The 11370-nt window shown below is 43.1% G+C and overlaps 1 protein-coding gene across 1 annotated transcript in view; it reads right to left on the reverse strand.

Moving 5' to 3' along the window:
- Positions 1-6112, reverse strand: part of IDS (iduronate 2-sulfatase) — a 34817-nt gene extending 28705 nt beyond the window's left edge. The window contains exons 1-2 of the mRNA XM_067548105.1: positions 6073-6112; positions 5591-5671 (exon numbers count right to left, since the gene is read on the reverse strand). The gene's annotated coding sequence lies outside the window, so the exon portion shown is untranslated. The remainder of the gene's footprint in view (positions 1-5590; positions 5672-6072) is intronic.
- Positions 6113-11370: the final 5258 nt, after the last annotated feature.

The raw sequence follows: 11370 nt of genomic DNA on the forward strand, positions 1-11370 counted from the left end.
TTTGATTCATATCGCAAATTATCAAGACTGCATCCCGGTTTGTTCATTATCATTTATCTACTGCAGTAAGATTTAAATCTTACATCACTTGGGATTAGTATAAACAAGAATTTGCAAGATTGCCACATCTATGCAAACAGGGAACATTCTCAAACTGGTGCACATTTATTTAGCTGGACAGCTTTCAGTTGCACGAATGCAAATTGTGGGATTTAAACCCTGTGCATCCACCACCACAAAAATCAATTACCTTCCCACAGAGGACACTGAAATCTTCACTGACACCAAGGGCCAGATTTCAAAAGTGGCCACCAACACTGCTCCTGTGAATGCCACCTGTAGATGTGCATCTAACTCAGAAGTTAGATACCCAAATACCTTATTTAGATGTGCAAAATTACAGGCCAGGATGTAAATTTAGCATGAGATCTGTCAAGTAACGCAAGTTCTCTCCCATACTGGCCAATCTCATGAACAATTATTCATCTGTGTCTGAAAAACAACAGTAAGCCCCACACCTACATATTGTGTGTCAATGGAAATTCCTCATGGAACTTTCAAACCATGAAATAACAATAAAAACTTGCCTCCTTCTTATAGTTTGATGTTGTTCCTTTTGTCTTGTCATAGATCAGGAACGATGTTCCTGGAAATGGAAGCTTCATTTCTACATGTAATCATCCGCAGAAGCCAATTATTGTGTATGCTACGCCCATATCATCATCATCATCATCTCTTAAATATATAGTATTTCAGTCATCTTACAGTGACATACCTCTGACAAAGTCAATAAAACAGACAGGGCAGTGGAGGTTTAGGGTGTGGTAGTAATGTATTAAAGCAACCTGTGTTCCATGAAAAGCAACCTTGACAAGCCAGGAGCCTCAACTTATCCTGTCTGTACTTTCAGTTTTTGCCTTCACTTATTTTGCTCAATTAAGGATGAGGCACATCTTTTGAATTATCAGTGCTCCTTCACTCAACAGTACTGGCAACAATACTCAACTAACGTCTCTTCTGTTCCAGGTAACCAGTGTGTGGCACAGCTTTGTTTGATCATATTGGAGCACTAATTGTGCTCAATATTTGGAGAAGCATTTGCAGAGATAATCATTTAGAAAATGTTCGTGAACTTACCACACAAATTGTAATGCCAAAATAAAACAGGTAGGTTCCAAATTGACTTCAGCACGCTTCCTGTGTATACTAAAACTGACAGATCTAGTCTGCAAGGTGTGCCTTTACTGCAGAGTTAGCCCAGGCCCTTACTCTGGCTTGCCCTTAACCTCTCTTCTGTCCACATCCAAAAACCTCTCACCACAATTTGGTGGTGCTTTCAAACCAGTACAGACTAGGATTCTGCTTTCACTCATGACGGTAACCTGCCCACACTGAGGATGCAGTCATAGGCAGTGCGTGACGCTTTCATTTGCGAGTTCATAAAGTTCCCTAGAAGTGGGATGGGGGCCACCAGCACCCGGACCATGGCACCCCCCACCTCCCTGCTCCCCTCCCAAAACCCTGCTCCCGCTCACCCTCTTCCCCAGAAGCTCTAGCAACACACAGGGAAGTGCGGCACCAGTGAGGATGGATTAACTTGGATAGGGCTGCGCAGTCTGGCTGCTTACACCCAGGTGAGGCTTAATTTCTACGTGCCTCAGTTTCTGCATCTGCAAAACAGGGCTAATTACATCCATCTACCTCAGGGGTTTGTTGTGAAAATGAATCAAGTGCTTTGAGATACACAGATGGGAGGCGCAATAGATGAATGAAGCCTTATTAATTATTGTTATATTTCATCTAAACATTTGTATGCAATACTTGCAGAAAGAGATGTATGTTTAAAGCAAAGAAATGCAACATACAGTCCTTGCTTCTCCTACTGAAGTCAATGAGAGTTTTGCCATTGACTTCAAGGGGAGTGAGATTAAGCCTTAACCTATATGTTTGTCAAATGCAGTAACACCGATATTTGTCAGGAGGAATTAAAGTCAATTGAGACTCACTGAACAAAAAGGCTTTGGTGGAGGATACAGTACATTGGGAAGCTTATGCTCAAGATTAAAGATAATCCAAAAAGGCATTTTTACTTGAGATAAAGAATTTAAAAGTACAATTTAAAAAAATGAGTATTTAAAACAATCACAATTTACACTGCAACCTCCAACTTCCTAAATATCCCCCTGTGACAACTCACTTAGGGTACATAGCATCATACTCTTGGTGAATGCAAGTAGGGTTGGGTGGACTAAAGAGATAGGGTTATGGGTCTTTCACACACTGCTTAATGTTGGGGATCCCCTGAGACCTCTTCCTCTTGGTTCCCCAAGAATTCAGTTTGACTGCAGTCTTGTCACTTAGGCGGTTTTTATTTGCCATACAGCAAAGCTTCACTGAGTTGATCAGACTTAAGTGTGGTGGTTACAGGGCATGCCACACATTCAAATTACACAGCAAACCTTTTCCTTTATATACATTTACACAATACATTACACATTTTGAGACTGGCTTGATCAGTTTGTAGGAACCAATCCCTGTGCATGGACAGAGCATGCTGCACAATTTACACTTTTACCTCATCTTACGTTGCAGGCTTATTTTAATCGATTGTTACCTTGTCTATTGTAAATGGTTCTCTGGATTTCCCCCCTTATTGTAGCTAGTACAGAGATTCTGTTTCTAGCCTGCTGATCCATTTACTTCCCTAATCTTATCTCCCGAGAAATGAGGCCTTTCTCATGTCCAATTACTCCAGTCAAGCCAGGCTTATATTCCATTGCGTTTGTTTTTCCTTTTTATATTAGTATTTGGTTTATTTGCATTATGTTTTTGGTTTGGAGTTTCTTTAAGTTTATTATTTAGCAACATATTTTTAAGACCATGGTATTTGTAATTATTTGAACTACTATTAATAGTAGGCTTAAAGTGCAAGCCAGACTCACTTTCCATGGCATAGCCCACAAGAGTGTAATTTGACATTATAAGCTTACTTTGCTTTTAAAGCACTATTTTGGGAATATTAATTTTGCTTTTACTTTAATTACATTATAAAAAAATGGTACAAAATATAAAAATCTTTCCATTTATTATCATAGGAAATTTAGGTGTGGAACAGAACATAGGTCAATTAAAATAATATTCCCTGGGTCCATATCAGAAGTGGTCCTCTTCAACCACCACACAATACTTGTTGTTATCAACAGAGGTAGTTTTTACTTTACCAGCGTTCCAACATCTCAGTCATATTATGCAATTTGGAGACTGTTCCCCCAGAGTAAACCCACATGCTGGCAGCTCTGTTAAATTGTAAGACATTAAACTAGCACATATAAGTGTCCCTTGGGTGCAACCATCAATATAAATCTGGGGTTTTCCAGACCTTGCATTGTTTTGCAACATATCTGAGGAGGGAAAACAAACTTCTTATCCACTGTTGCAGTGGTTTCACATTTAATTTCATAGTATTGGACCCTTGTTAATTTTTTATCCTGCACCAACTGGTGTCACCTGACATCACCACAGAAAAGTTAAAAATTTGGTACAAAAGAGGGCATGTGGTTGTGTTCCATATCACTTAAGGCCATTTTTACTTTGGATAGCATGTATCAGTTTGCCTACCCGCCCCCTCCCTCCCTTCCAGAGGTCATCAGTCTTCTCTACATGGAATAGACCAGAAATATATAGGTAAGTTCCATGACTCTAGAACAGGACTTTTAAAGGGGAACTGCAAAGTAAGAACAAAATTAAGTTGGTTTTGCCCTTTATGATGTATGAAGATGGCATTATAAATATTTTCCTGCCCTTTTTAAAATATTTGAAACATTAAGAGCTCACTTCCTTTTCTTTTATGGATGAACTTACCGCGATCTTTGAAAGACCTGAATAGTGATGGCTTCCTTTTGTTATCTCCAGACTGCCTTACTGTACGATGTGGTCCCTGTGTGATTATATCTTCAGATCATCCAGAGACTACAGCTAAAGAACGAAGCTGCTTGATTGCTTAACAGCACATCCTCATGAGACAAAGTGACACCTGTGCCCCATGTTGTGCACACCTTTCTGAGCCATTCACAGGTAAATTTACAGAGTTGTTTTTAACTTATAAATCTCTAAATGTCTTGAGTTTCTCAGAAATCTTCTTTCTTCTTCTGCTCTACTTCAGCATTTGAGATCAATAGAGATGCTCAAGCAAGAAGCCTTCTGGATTGGGACCAAAGTGTGCGGGCCCCCTACAAGTTGATGAACACTTTGGCCCCAATGCAGCAGAGCACATAAGCATATAGTTAAGTGTAAGCAGACGTATAGCCCAACTGATACTTCCCATATACATTTGGTTAGCAATACAGGGATAATAGGCTTTAAAGATTACATGGTGTTTTTTGTTTTAATATTCTTATTCTGATATAACCTCTAAAAGTATCAATAAGTAAAATGATTTAAGGGATAGTATATCAAGATTTCTGTAAGGAAATCCTCTGGAATACAGAAAACAAAAACGTTGTGTTTAATGGCTTACTTATAGAAGGCATATGTTTTAATATAGATGTGTGGACCACTGCATTTCAGGTGTGACAATATCAGCCACCTGAGTTTAGCAGACTCTGGCTAATATTGGGCATTGCTATAAAAAAGCTTTTTAGACTATTAATAAAATTGCAGCTTCAAAATGTGTTTTGGTTTTTTTTTTTAAATCCATCAGGATATAGCAATTATTCCTGAAAGTGGCCACTTGTTCCCACTATCACTCAGTCTGAGAAAGGATATCATCAGGAAACTCCAATGTAATCCCGATGGAAAAAAACAAGGGACTACCTATTTTCATCTTAACTACTGAAACTATTTTATATTTAACTTTTCTTCTCTGTGAAGTTTGTTGAGTGACAAAATAACTCCGCAACCTGTGATCACTTCTATATTATTTCAGTATTATTATTTTTACCCAGCATTGTACTGCTTGGAAGGGGAGGGGAAAGACTAATTACATTAAGTGTTAAGGTATCAGAAAGAAATCAGCCAAATGTTTAGATTACTAAACTAACCTGCAGACGAACCTTAGGGATCAAGATAACGCTAGAATCAGCTCTCTCCTCAGCATACTGTTTGAGATCTGCATGGTATTTTTCTGGTTTTTACAAAATCGAATCAGACAGGAAGAAATTAACACACATCCTGCATGAGCCACACCCCAAAGCAGTTCTGTTTAATACCCCTTAAGTCTGAAATCCCCTAATTGTGCATAGAAGTTATGCACTTCAGAAAGTTGTATTAAACAAGCTATGCTTTTTTTTAAAAAAATCAATATCAAAGCAAGTAAATGCATCTTACAGTTCAGAGGGGGAAAAAGAAGAAGGGAAAAAATACCATTAGCCAGGAAGAAACAACCCACAGTTATCGTTTACTTGGGAAAGCTCAGGGGTAGTGCCTACCTGTAGCTTGTCACTTGCAATGCGCTTGTTTGGGGTGGGTTTTTAGCTAGCGAGTCCTCCCAAATTACAAAGGCTGCAATTGCCTATTTGCAAATAACCCTCCTTCCTCCCGCCCTGGGAGCGAACAGGAGGCTGGCTGTGCCCCGCTGCATGCCTCGCCTTACCTGGGCTCGGGTCGTAGCACTCGGGCCGCTCGCCCCTTCTGCTTGAGCCCCGCTCACATGCAGTCGATGCAGTCTACGTCCCTGCAAATATACCAGAGACTCACGGAGAGCATTAATACACTAGAAAAAAGAAAGAGAGACACAAAAACGGCCTTGGCCCCGGGGGACACCAGGGATGCATCTCCCCGGGCAAGGGAGAAGACTGGCGGCGTGGCGGAGCAGGGGGAGCGATGCAATGCCCAGGGAAAGCAGAGAGAAGCGCTTGGAGCGAACTTGCGTAGATCCCCGCGCCCGGAGAGCAGCGGGCTTGCACCGGTGCGTGCTAAGGGGAGTGCAGGGGAGAGACAGGCTGCTAGCATGGGCAACCCCGCCCCCGCTGCAAGTGCCTCTGGACCTAGACCTCCCCAGAGTCTAGGGGTCGCTCTCCCTTGGCTGGGCTGATTGCAACAGAGGGCACCTCGCTCAGCCCCCGGGCTCTGTACCTCCTGCTGTCTGGCCTCCCTTGCATGGAGCAGCGCAGGGCCGACGAGAAGGATACACGCATCCCCTGCCGGCAGGAGTCCTACGGCGTTGGTCCGGCTGCCCTCTGGCTCCTGCTGCTTTCTTGGCGGGGTCCGCGTGCTTGATCCTGTCCACAGCGCAGGCCACAGATGCAACTCTCCTCCCTGTCCCTGTCCCCTTCTAACGTGCAGCCTGCGTTAGACCGCTGAGATCCAGCCCGCCGGGTCCTTTCTTTAGCTTCTTTTCTAGCGGACTTTCTGTATCTTGTGACTTCTTGTCTCGTTCTCTGTCCCTCGTGGGAACTGCTGCACCTCGTGGGCAGTCAGGGAAGAAGCAGCTGCTCCTTGGTTTACTCTCTGCCAGCCTTTCAGGAATACTCCTAGGTCCAGAGCGCTGTTTTCTTAGACTTTTACATTATTAACCATTCTCAAGTTCATTTCTTGTCAATATTATTGTGGCTATGTTTTATGGTAGCATCTGCGGGCATTATCGTTAGCCAGCCTCCGCTGCTTGGTTGTTTTATGCCTTGCAGTAGCTCTTTGCCTTTTATTTAGTCTTGCCCGATTACATTATGCATGATTGTTCTCTATTCTAAACAAGTTGCACATAGCTTTTGGAAAACCACAAATTTTGGAAAACCACAAATCAAAACTAACATTTCAAGTGATTTTTTTTAGACTTTTCAGTTCAAAAAGAGATGGAACATGATTCTTTGGGTGCCATAGGAAACGAGTGGGCTGTCCTACCCAAAGATAGATTCCTGTCTGTCCTTTAAATAACCTACAGCCTGCCCTTTCCCCGTCGAGTGCTGAAATTCTCTCTGCTATTACTATTTGTCTTCCACTTTCCTTTCCTATTTTTCTCATCTATTATGGTACATTTTTTCACTCTTTTTCCTCGCGCTTCTTCTGTCATGTGGTTGCCAATACTCTCTCTCACACACCTTTAACTTTTCCATGTCTCATGTCTTCTGTCACTGCTGTTTGCATTTCCTCCACTCTTGCACCTGCTTCTTTCTCTCCAGTCTCTGAAGTCTTGCATTCTCTTCCTCTTCCACATCCATCTACTTCATCAGAGCTGAACCTGTATTGCAGAAAGCCAGGCTTCCTGGGATGTGGTTGGATGTTTTGGCAGCAACACAAACAGGTGTCAACATAGACCTAACAAGTACACAGAGAATGGATCTCACCTGCAATTTTCCAGCACCTCTGCATATGGTACAATATCTTTCAGTAAATCCACGAGTGGATGAATGATTTCAAGTGCTACATACTCCTGTGGCACTCAGTAAATATAGTAACAACATAAATCCTAGTAATGGATATAGTCAGATATAAACATGGGGCTAGATCCTTAGTAAATTGGCCTAGTTCCATTGATTTAAGTTACCTTAGCTCTGTTAACACCAATTGAAGAGCTTGCCCGTGTACTTTATCTCTCATATTTTTAAGAAACTACAATCTAAAATTTTTTTTTACTAGCATTTCATTTGTAGTGTAATCTTGGTTAACTAAGAGCTACAGGTAGCACTCATAGATTTTTAAGGCTAGAATGGAACATTAGTTCATCTAGTCTGACCTGTCTAACACAAGACAGAATTTCATCCAGTTACTCTTGTATTGAGCCCAAAGCTTGTCTGACTAAAAGCATGTTTTCCAGACAGCCATCCAGGCTTGACCTGAAGATGGAGAATCCACAACATCCCATGATAGTTTGTTCCAGTGGCAAATCATCTTCACTCTTAAAATGTTGTGCCTTAATTCTAATTTGAGTTTGTCTGGTTTAAACTTCTAGCCATTGATTCATTACGCCTCTCTCCGCTAGGCTTGTAGCAGGGCTGCCTGAGTAACATCACAATTTTCTGTGCTGTGGCTCCTCCCTCGGCCCTGGAAATACTGCAGAATAAACTGTGAGGTGTTTGTAATGCTCACAAGAGTGCAGAGCTGAGTCGGCTCCATGCTTCTTGGGCAATGGCGTACACGTGGCAGAGCCAGGATTTCAAAAACAGGCGTGAAAAAGTATTGGTTTGGTTGCTGTTGATATCAGGGGAGGGAGGGAAGAAACTGCATCATGGGAGGCCAAAGATCTTCCCAAAATCCTGTGGCTAGTTTCACTGTGGGATAGCTACCCACGATGCACTGCTCTGTTCATCAATACAAACATGGCTGGTGAGGACACAGTCCCCCAATGCAGTAAGTGTGGTGTGATCACGCTGGACCAACTTCATTAGTTCTGTGGCTGGATATCAGCTGAAATTACATTGACTTCAATTCGCAGTGTAGACATACCCTAAGACTCAGTGTTACCTGTGAGGTAGCTAAGTAGTAGTGTCCCCATCTTATAGATGAGCAAGCTGAGGCACAAAGGACAAGATCCACAAAGGTATTTAGGCTCCTAACTTCCATTGAATTCATTGGAAGTTAGAAGTTGAAACAGCCTTGTGGATATGGTCCAAAGAGATTAAGGACCAGATTTTTTAAAGGACTGATCACTTTACAGCTCCTAGGAACTTCAATTAGAATTGTGGGTGGTTGACACGTCTGAAAAAATCAGTCCCAAGTGACTTGTCATAGATCACATATTAAATCAGTGGCAGATGTCAGACCAGAACCTAGGAGTCATATATGACTTGCTTTATATGTTATTAGATGAGGGTTCCTCTCATGTTTTATAAATAAATTAGAAAAAAGACAATAGGAACATTACTATGGATGCCACATAGTGCCATCACTATGCTTGGCCTGATTCCCTGCAGTAAAAAATGCTTATTGCTGGGAAGGAACCATAGGAACTAGAAAACATATCATTCATCAAGTCTCTAAAAAATTTACAACTGCTTAAAATTCAATAGATGCTCCAGGATCTAAGGCTTGGTCTACACTTACCCCGGCGATTCAGCGGCAGTCGACGGGAGTTACGCAAACTACGCAGAAAATTTGCGTAACTTCCGTCGACTGCTGCGCTTCTCTTCTGCACCGTCTTCACTGCACTGTTCCCGTCGATGCAGTGCTACACCACTTGTGGGGGTGGATTAATAGCGTCAACTTCTGGATCAACTGAATGGGTCTTCACTGACCGCTCAGTCGATCCAGATAAATCGATCTGACGGCGGCGACTTTGTCGCCATCAGTGTAGACATAGACTCTAAGTCGTAGAGTCACAAATGGAAGCTTGCCTCCAGACTCTTAAGGCCTTCTTTAATGGGATTTCTGCCTGAGTTAGAAATGTAGGCTCAGACCCATAATTATTAATTCATGAAACAATGCAAACATAGCATAGACCTAATCATACTTAATGAATGGAAGAATTAAGACATTTAAAACTGAACAGATAATGAATGTTACATCCCAAATGAAATTACAGTTCATCATGTGAGATTTTCACCCAAAGTATTGAGCTCTTGAAAAAATGAGTTTGCTACTTTTGTTGTCTAAATGGGAAATGCATTCTTTTGAAATCCTGGCTTCTCAGCCGCAAAACATGACACTGCTGTCTGTGTGTGTATATAATTACTACGGAAAAATACCATGGACAAATAGGAAATGTGGTTAACTTAGGAAACCTGATCTTAAATTTACATAAAAATGTTCACAATCCAAAATAAACATTCTTGATGTGACCCTGGGGTTAAAAGGACAGATCATTTCTTTGTGTCTCTCAGCAGCAAGCCTACCAATAAAATATTTGCCTCTGAGAAGCCAGCTACTGCCCAGGAGTTTTTGAAGAGCAAACCAAACTCACCACAAATTAATCTGTAAATTTACAAATGAACTGTACAAAGATACACCAGATTTTGTGATCAAGAAGAGTGTATTACACATTATTTTGTCCAATAAAAGTTACAAAAGTGGTTTAGCTAAGTACAAAGCCCTGAATACAAGCTGAAAAAGACCACACTGATTCCCAAACACAAAAAAAATGTGTATTTTTTCATAAGAAGATTTCAGCTAATACTGGTTGTGATGATGACCTTTAGGACTACTATCATAGGCGTGCGCAGCACATTTGATTAGGGTGTGCACCCAGGGAATTTTCATTTTCATCTTCATCAGGAGTGTCAAACTGAATTCCACTGGCAGGCCACATTTGAATCACCTGCCAGTGGAATTCTCGCCGCGTCCTACTGTCCGCCGCAAAATCTCGCGGCGCCTTCTTTTTTGGCGGCAGCTCGCTGGGTCCATCTGCTGAGAAATCGTGTGCCCTCCGCTATTTCGGTGGCAGCTCTACCCTCCAGCAAGAAGCGCAGCGAGATGGCGCCGTGGGACACATCAAAAAGGTACGCGGGTCAGATAAAAAAGGTTTGACACCCCTGCTTTAGGGTGTGCCTGGACACACCAGGCACACCCCATGCCTATGACTACTATTCTCTAAAAAACAGACATGCTTTGTAAATTACCCTGAATATCAACAAATCTGGGCTCTTTTTGACAAACCAGCAAGGTGAATTCCAAAGCAAAGGCCTCTATTTACACCAGGAACACTCAGTTTCCTGCCCCCAATAGTTCAAATCTGGAGACTATTAGCAAATGCATCCCAACTTCCTTCAACTGAGGGATAGAGCATAAGGTATTTTCCAAGTCCTTCGATGAGATGCAAGCAGAAAAACCTCTGAGCCCCATTTTTTTTTCCCCAATGAAGCTCCAAACTGGAGCAGAGATCTGTCCGCATGCATCCTACTGAGAGACTGGGGCCTAAAAGAGCAGACGCTGTTGAGCTTCAGAGCCTGAAGAAGCAAAGGGTTGCCTTCTCCGGCCTAGCTCAAGTTTCCGAGCACTCTTTCAAAGTAAGCCCAAGGCGCTGCCGCATCCTCTGAGTATTTCCTTCGTCCTGCCAGGATCTCCTCCATTCCTCCTTCCCCTCAGCCAAAGCCTGTTGTTCTCAGCCAAGAACCAGGGACGAGGTGAGATGACAACGGGGTTGGTCCCCCGGCCTCTACTGACCACAAATACAAGCGTCATCGTCTTGTCACCACGACACCCTCTCCTCAGGGCCACTGTGTCATCCCAGCCCAGCCCCTGGAGCCCACGGGCGATCGCCAGCGCTCAGCCAGCCCTGGAGCGTTCCTGGGGCAACGGAGCCGCGCCCCACCCAGGCCGGGGCAGCGCCGGGGTCGATACGCTCAGTTGCTAGGAGTGCCGGGGGCAGGTCGCTAGGGTCCAGGGAGCAGCCCATGGCTGCGGGGGCTGAGGGGCCAGGCTCCAGCCAGGGGTGTGGCGGGAAGCCCGGGCAGACGGGGCGTGGTGGCGTCAGCTACGGTGGGGAGAGAGGGTCATGCTCGT

This window comes from Emydura macquarii, unplaced genomic scaffold (assembly GCF_026122565.2).
Source record: "Emydura macquarii macquarii isolate MOO-44397 ecotype Brisbane River unplaced genomic scaffold, CSIRO-AGI_Emac_v2 contig_1253, whole genome shotgun sequence".
Lineage (NCBI taxonomy): Eukaryota > Metazoa > Chordata > Testudines > Chelidae > Emydura > Emydura macquarii.